The sequence below is a fragment of the Chiloscyllium plagiosum genome, unplaced genomic scaffold (genome assembly GCF_004010195.1).
Source record: "Chiloscyllium plagiosum isolate BGI_BamShark_2017 unplaced genomic scaffold, ASM401019v2 scaf_280, whole genome shotgun sequence".
In the NCBI taxonomy this organism is placed as follows: Eukaryota; Metazoa; Chordata; class Chondrichthyes; order Orectolobiformes; family Hemiscylliidae; genus Chiloscyllium; species Chiloscyllium plagiosum.
In genome coordinates this window covers 160,339-168,865 of record NW_025215376.1, presented here as the reverse complement: position 1 = coordinate 168,865, position 8,527 = coordinate 160,339, and the positions used below count along the sequence as shown (strand labels likewise).

At 38.2% G+C, this 8,527-nt stretch overlaps 1 long non-coding RNA gene across 1 annotated transcript; it reads right to left on the bottom strand.

The window, feature by feature from the left end:
- Positions 1-1,378: 1,378 nt before the first annotated feature.
- LOC122548325 lies at positions 1,379-6,577 on the bottom strand. Its single transcript, XR_006311211.1, has 3 exons — positions 6,462-6,577; positions 2,658-2,784; positions 1,379-2,115 (listed from the first exon to the last, which is right to left on the bottom strand). It is a non-coding gene; the product is annotated as an uncharacterized LOC122548325 (long non-coding RNA).
- Positions 6,578-8,527: the final 1,950 nt, after the last annotated feature.

The window sequence follows — 8,527 nt, the reverse complement described above, 5'->3', positions numbered from 1 at the left end:
GGCAAGCTAGACAGAGAACAGCCAGGGAATTCCTAGAGGCATGGCATTCATCCACAAACTCCATCAACAAACACATCGACCTGGACCCAATATACTAACCACTACAGCAGACAGCTGAAACTGACAACCGGAAGCGGCAGGGACAGACCACTATAAACACCGGAGGAAACATCAAAGAAGCACTTCGCAGGAGGCTCCCAAGCACTGATGATGTCGCCTAGCCAGGGGACGAAACGTTTGCAACAGAAACTTCCAGCTCGGCGAACAGAACCACAGCGCAGAAGAAACTTTTATGATTTGCTTGTGGATAAATTGTTAGGAATCCGAATAGCATTCATTATATGCATCCCGACACAATGGATATGGAATGGAAAGGATAAATTTTTATCCTTTCATATCATCTCACTAATTATGCCTAATCTGTTTACATTTCCCAACAGTTAATATTCTGGCGATTGTGATCCTGGTCCAGGGCAGATGTGGCCTTTCGAAATGTATCACATATTACTTGATAGCTATGGCATTTGCAGACGTATCTGTTGTCATCACTAGCGTTATATTGAATCGGATCATTGGTATTTACTTTCCCAGAAATTATCTATTGCTGACTCCGGTATGCCGAACCAAAAGTGCCCTAGTTTACTTAACAAGAGATTGCTCTGTTTGGTTTACTGTTGCATTTACTTTTGATCGTTTCATAGCCATCTGTTGTCAGAAGCTGAAGACAAAATATTGCACACAGAAAACTGCAGCGGTGGTAGTAGGGATGGTATTCACCCTTAGTAGTTTGAAGGACATTCCCTGGTACTTTGTATACGAACCTATGTACATAATTAACAACTTGCCTTGGTATTGCCAAATAAGGTCAAGCTTTTATATATCTCACCTGTGGCTTGGATTCTCTTACTTTGGCTGCATAACAAATCCTTTTCTACCATTTCTGATTGTTTTGGTGCTCAATGCTTTCACCGTGAGATACATCTTGCTGGTCAGCAAAACACGTAAGACATTTCGTGTTCACATCAGGTCAGAAAATAATCAAGATCCTGAGATGGAGAACAGAAGAAAGTCCATAATTTTACTGTTCAGTATATCTGGCAATTTTCTGTCATTATGGCTGACATTCACGATCCATTATATGTATTATCGAATTGTTAATGCTTATTCTTACATGGGTTACAATGACCCCATTTATATCCTTCAAGAAACTGGATACATGCTTGTGCTTTTGAGCTGCTGCACAAACACATTTATTTATGCAGTGACCCAGACTAAATTTAGACAAGAGCTAATGAAAATGGTGAAGCATCCAGCAAGTCAATTTGTTACAAATTTCTGCTAGATAATTAGCACATTTTATGAGTTTATTTAGCTTGTCATTCTATTTGAGGTGAAGTATACCGAGAAATCCATATGTATTGTCTTGTCTGACGTGCAATATCAAGCCAATGACTTCTATACCTTGCTCACATCGGATTTCTTGCCTCGTCCCCTCATGTCTTTATTCCCCAATGGAACATGTTTTCAATACAATCTATTAATTTAATAATCACCACTCTCAATTGTGTCACATCTTTCTAACTTTGAAACATTGTCACAATATGCAGGAAATAGTAAATGATGGATGAGATGCTGGCGATGATGTTACTATGGTTGCTAAGCTTATTATAAGAAGCATTAGGCAGGGCTGAACACTCTTTTGAAGTGTTGCAGTGATCCCATGTCTGTAATCTAGAATTAGGTATAGCTTTATTGTCACAAACACTCACATAAGTTCAATGAAAAATTTACAAGTCACCACTTATGGCGCCATCTTACATACAGATTTACACAGATACACATGATCAAGTACAGATTCTTTGATATAAAATACAAAACAAAGCAATAAAAAGTGCAGCATAGGAATAAAATAGAAAAATCAAGAAACAAACAGTGTATAATTTACAGTCCTCCCATCCCAGTCAGTCTGCGCTGGACGGGGCCACAACAGGACATTGTCTCCATTTTGTACCAGGGTCTCGCCTGCAGTCCATGTTGGGGACTTGCCGCTTATCCACGTGCTGGGGCCTCACCTCCAATCCACGCAGACGCCTCACTCTGGCAGAATTCCAGTTACTATTTTCATACATAATGACAATGATTCAGAGTTAAAATGGTACACACAGCTCTCGGTGGAAAGTTTCACCTTCAGTGTGTACATTAGCCCATTTGTCACTGGGACTTGCTTGGACTTTTCTATTGTTAATTAAATTTTCTTCATAGCCTTCACTGTGATTAATAAAGGCTTGAATTTGGAAATGGGAAATTTTCGTTTTCATTTCTCTTTGCAACTCACTTCTACTTTGTGATCAATTCTGGAAACCGTTCTTTTATCCAAGATGTTCAAAGAAATAAACCTATGCATTTCATAAAGTTTCCATAATTGTCAGTCCGTACAAATATTGCTGTGATCAAGGGTTATGACATAAAACTACATCTTCACACTGTCTCACATCCAACGCAAGCATATTAGACACAATAAGATGAAAGGATTCTAGTTAGATACTACCATTTGAACTTTAAAACAGAGTAATACTGTCCTCTGAATTGAGTTATCACGTTTAAAGAGTAGCTTTTAACTCGCTCACTAAAGACAGACAGAGGTTATTGAGTTTAACCTGAGTGTCACAAGGCCTCAAATGATGGCATGATAGGGCAGGACTGTCTTGATGACTTCCTCTTCTGGGATTCATTTCGTGCTCTGGGTTGCTACTGTAGATGAGTTAATCTTCCATTCAGTCAACTCTGCGAACCAATCAAGGAGCATTGTGTTAGTCATAGGAAAATGAAGTTCAACATTGACTCGGTCTTGACAAAAATCGTCACATAATCTGTGTTAACTATTTAATAGTTAAACAAACATATATTATGTGATGTATTTAATATGTTTCATTGAAATTTATTTTCCCTGCGTCAATGGCTTTTTAAAAATTGTACTCCCTAAATCATATTTCCATTAGGAATAAAGAATGATTCGGATGAACAGTATTTCCTTGTACATTTGAATATTCATTTGTCTTGATCTAACCTTACAAAGGCTTCAAGTAATCCATGCCATAGTCGAGGAGGTGTTGGACATATTTCAATCTATGAAGGTGAATAAATCTCCTGGTCCTTAACAACTATATCCAAGAACATTGCAACAGGCTAGAGAAGAAATTGTTGTGGCCCTGGCTGGTATTTTTGCATCATCGTTAGTCACATGTGAGGTCCCGGAAGACTGGAGTGTAGCAAATGTTGTGTCATTATTCAAGAAGGGCTGCAAAGAAAAAAACTGGGAACTATAGACCAGGAAGCGTAACATCTGTGGTCGGTAAACTACTTCCTAGGACAGGCCACAAATTTATTGGAGGCATAGATAATGTGTATAGTCAGAAGGTTTTACCAGGGTGAAAAGATCAACTCCAACAAGACACATGCTCAACGTTACAGGAGGGAAATTTAAGGGATAAGTGCGGGGAAAATATTTTACACAGGGTTAGTGGGTGCATGAAAGCCCTGCCACTGCAGGTGTTGGAAGCAGGCACGTCAGCAACGTTAAAGGTATATTTTGATAAACATGGGGAAGGGAGTTGAACAGAGGGATAACAACTATTTATGTTCAATAATTATGTGTTTTAAATAACGGTGAGGAATTGGCTGAAGAGCCTGTTCCAGTGCTGTATTGTATCGAGTTGATTGGATGTGTTACCCACAATATTAACTTTTATTTTCGACACTGCCCGTTGATAAGATGTGTTATCCAATGCCTTCTGGAAATTGAAATCAGAACTACTTCAGGTTTTGCTTTATCCAAAACACACTTTACTCATTTAAAGGCCTTCAATCAATTGCTTAAATATGATTTCCTGGCGAAGGAAACAGATCAGGTCTTCCTGTCTATCTTAGCATGCAGCCAATATTGCCTTTAATGACTAATTCTGATACTCTCCCACTGACAGACAACAAGTTAACTAGCTCATAGTTTCCTGTTTTCCACCTTGCCCTCTTCTTGAATAGATACTTTCCTTTTCCACTTATGGATCTACTGCAACATTCTTCTTCATATGAATTTTCATTTCACGAATTTGTTACTTCAACACCCCCCCCCTTCCCCCCCCCCCCCCACCACCACCACCACCTTCGGTCCTGGGCCTCCTCCACTGGGACACCCGGACCAACCACCACCACCACCTTCGCTCAATATGTGTCATTCCATGGATACACGAATTTGTGCAAAAAAATCTTGAACCCAGCCTCCTGGGCTAGCTATATTGCATTTCTCAATATTTTCATTTGCAATAGAGATTTTTGAGCTACCAATTTAAGGACCAGACTACAGTTGTCATCTACACAAAAGTGAAATAGATGGTATGAAAGAGCAAACCCATGCACTTGCATTGGTTCTCCTCTCTGCATCATTCTGATTGGTACTGTTACACTGCCGTCAGCTCTGAAGGTTATTTTTCTGTCATGCTACATTTCTGAGTTGATGAATTGAACAACGACTTTAAATTTGTTAATTATTACTTAGTCAGCATTTTAAATTCATTTACATTCCATAAAGTTAAACAAAGCAGTATTTTTTGTAACATAAACCAAAAATGCTATCAATTATAATATAAAGGCCAACAGAACCTGAAATCTAAATGCCCATCGTACATCTCATTACAAAAGATGGAAATGACGCAACAATAGTTGCTTCTGGAATGCAACTTATCATCTGCAACTTCATACAGAAAATCAAATCAAAGCAATACAAAGGAGTGGTTTGGGAAGGTTAACTGAACTATCACGGAAAGCAATTGTTTTGTTACGACTGAGAACTCATGTCAGACTGATGAGCAAGGATCTGAATAGGATACATGTTTTATAAGGCTGTTTCAATATAACAAAAATGTTAACTGCCAGTGTACAGCAGCTGCCAAAGCAACGAAGTTGATACTTTGGGAGACACTGCACTTTACTGAGAACAAAATGATAATCGCCAACAAGCTAAGTCATGAATAGTCAAAAAGGCGGATAACATCAGAACAGTTCAAAATATTTTTGTGTGTCAACTACAATTTCGTTGTCTCCTGCATATTCTAATGTGATCAATTGTGATTACACTACACAATTGGTATATCAATTGGTCAGCTAGTGCGAATGCATAGAAAATTAGTGTGGAAAAATTGGATATCCATTCAGGGTAGCAGCTGGTCGAATTCATTGGCTTGTTGCTTTCTTCCCCTTACCTGTTCTCAGTTTGCTTTTAGAACTTCATGGGTCAATGTTACAGATAGATATGTGTAGAGAACCATGATTAGGAGCACACAGCCCACTTTTGATGCAAGCATACAAAGTGATGTGAGTATGTTAATTAAAATCTAGACACGAGATGACAAAAGTGGAATTATAAAAAGACATCATGGAAAAGATAGTTACAAATTGGACATTCACTGTAAAGACATAATCTGTGAATTACTAATGGGCTAACGTATATAGAGCCCAGCAAATACATTAATTAAATATTACTTCTGCAAGTTGTACCAAAGTGGAAATGAAAAGGAGAATTCAAGAATGAAGTCTCAGTTCATGGTATACTCACAGGAAATCCAAAGTACATTTAAATTGATTGCTTAAAGATTCACATGGTCAATAGTGAGGACGGAAATTCATGCCATTAAATGCCTGAACAAAAAATAAGTTTTCAGAAGTTACAGAAATGCAACAAGCAAATGGTATAGTTAAAAATGGTTTGAGAAAGCGCTGAAATAACAAATTGATGCAATATTGGTCAATTGAAAGCCTACACAGGTATAGAATAATGAGTGAGGAAGTTTTAAAAACAAGGATCTTCAGCAGTGTTATGGACCAACCCAGCCCCCCCTCAAAACATTTCAAGAAAGTAGCCCAGACCCTAACTTTGCTAATTCTTTTAAGCACCGTGGATATTCCAGGAAGGATGCAGTTGAACAAACCACATAGTTTTAAATAATACAGAATTTATTTCCAAGCTGGCCAAATGAAACACAAACAGAAGAGAACAGAGTACTGAACAACTTAAACGATCCAAAAGCCCAACACATTACCCCAAACTAATGACGCTGTTTCAACTGCTTGCAACAATCCCCATAAACACCATTTTGTACAAAATATAAAGTCAAACACAGGGCTATACAGGAGAGATGTCAGACATAGAGAGAGTATCAGCCAGGACCTTTTTCTTTTGGTCCAGCAGCTTCACAACAGTACTGTTAATATTAAAAACCGAACCAGAGAGTAGCTGACTCGGAAGTACAAGTCCATTGTACAAGTTTGTGTTTTTTCATCTTAAAAGCCTTTTGCCTTAAAAGGCAGTATCTATTAGCTGTAATCAAATTGGCCCTAAAATCCTTCAACTTAGACTTTTCAGAGTCTGCGTCTTTTACAATCTCTGAGAAAGAAACCAAGGACATCACCTTGTTAAAAGAATAGCATTATCATAGCCGTCATGGCTGAATTTCCATGTTTTACCCTGAAGTTATCACCGCTTCAATGCTGGCATAATCAGGCTGCGACCTTCACGATCACGGGTCTTAATCTCACCCAAATTTCTGCTGTCCATAGCCTAAATCACATGAAGTCAATTTATTCATTATGTGTAGCGTTCAATTAACTGCATTTAAGCGTGCTGGAGAACGGTGTCACAATTAAATTTCTAATACTTTGTTTTGAATTTGCAAAATTCCCATCCACTTTGGTCTATACAAGCTTTTACATCTCTATATCGTAACAGGAAAGTTACATGACGCTTATTTTAACATTTGTGAATTAGCAATTCTTTTGAAGCAATGCTGATGGGCTTTTTCTCCATATTTGATGATCAAGGCTCTGGAACTCCCTTCCTCAGCATCTCCACCACTCTACCATTTGTCCTTTCAGCATGAGCATCATTAATTATTTGTAAGAATACATCTGAGTATTGTGTGCAGTTCTGGTCTCATTGTTTGAGGAAGGATGTACTGACTTTTGAAGGAGAACAATGAAGGTTTACCAGACTGAGACGTGGAATGTCAATACTGATGTATGAAGAAAGATTGGCTCTGTTAATACTATGATCATCGAAGTTTGGAGGAATGAGCGGAGGGTCTCACAGAAATCTATAAATTTCTAGTATAATTAAAGAGAGCCGATAAAAAGAAAGATCATCTGTGGTTTTAAATTCCAGAACAAGATGCTCGCAGCATAAGATGCAAGGTAGGCCATATAGGACTGATCAGGAGGAGGATGTTGTTCGTAACCAGAGGTTAGTGAGTCGGGGGAATCGTCAGTCACAAGGAACTGTTGTGGGCAAAACACCGAGTGGGCAAAACAGTATCTGGTGTTTGTTCAATGGTCTGTTATAATACATCAGTGAAATGGCTTCCTGCTTTTCATTAAAATACTAGCATCTATTATATTTTTTTAAATAAATTATGCTCATGTCACTATTTCAATGTGTGCAGATGATGATTCAGCTGACAAATGTCTTACGCGTACCTCTAGGTAGCAACTTCAATATTCTAGGTGCCAAATTAAACCATTTCATATCTTCTGACACAACAGTTCCGTTTCTCAATTTCTATATAAATAGGTAGAAATATATGGCACAGGGGTAACAATAAAAATCAATTCAGCCTCGCAATCACTGGATTTGCAACCCAATGAAATGAAAGCATTTGGTGACGTCAACGATTGTTCCCAACCAGACTTTACAAACAAGAGGACCAACTATAGAATTGAAAGAATCAGTAACAAGTTATGATGGAAAATGTAACTTTCGATGGACAAAGGCAATCTAATTAATTTTGAGATAAATGCAACATTCTTGGATCTTAAACACCCATTCACACACCGACAGACAGATAGACAGACAGACGGATGCAGTTAAGGGATAAGTTAAAATGACAATAAAATAATCGTAATTTGCCAATTCCGTAACGTTGTCGTCAAAGGACACCAGGTCTTTGTGAAATGTTTAACAAACATGCAGACTGAATATTGAACTTAAATTCTGGCATCACTGGTCAATGCAAATACCTTCCACGGTATTCTGGAGAGTTTTACTTCCTCCTAATAGATTGGGTTTCTTTTTCGAAACCTTCAACAAGACAATAGATGGGAATAAATAGGGAAAGCACATCCCAAATTAGCAACTTCCGAGGCAAATCTACCTCCCGCTCGTAATTCAAATGAAACCAGTTCCATCTTCTCTTGTCTTTCTTTTCCAACATTCACTATTATTGGTTGGCCATTACTGGTTCTCACTTGAGAGACCAATGCAACACCCGCCAGCTGCCAGACCCTGAGCCTAACAGCATCTAAGTGCTGAATCATTTACAGTTTCTTCAGACAAATAATTAACCTGCAATACCTTTCCAAGTCAGTTTCACAGCAGTATTTTGTTCCGTCCTTTTTATTTTAGCAAGCTTCTCTTCAAATTTCTAAGCTCACTCCTTAACTGCAAAACACAGATCCACAGCAGAAATGAGAAACATAGAAGATA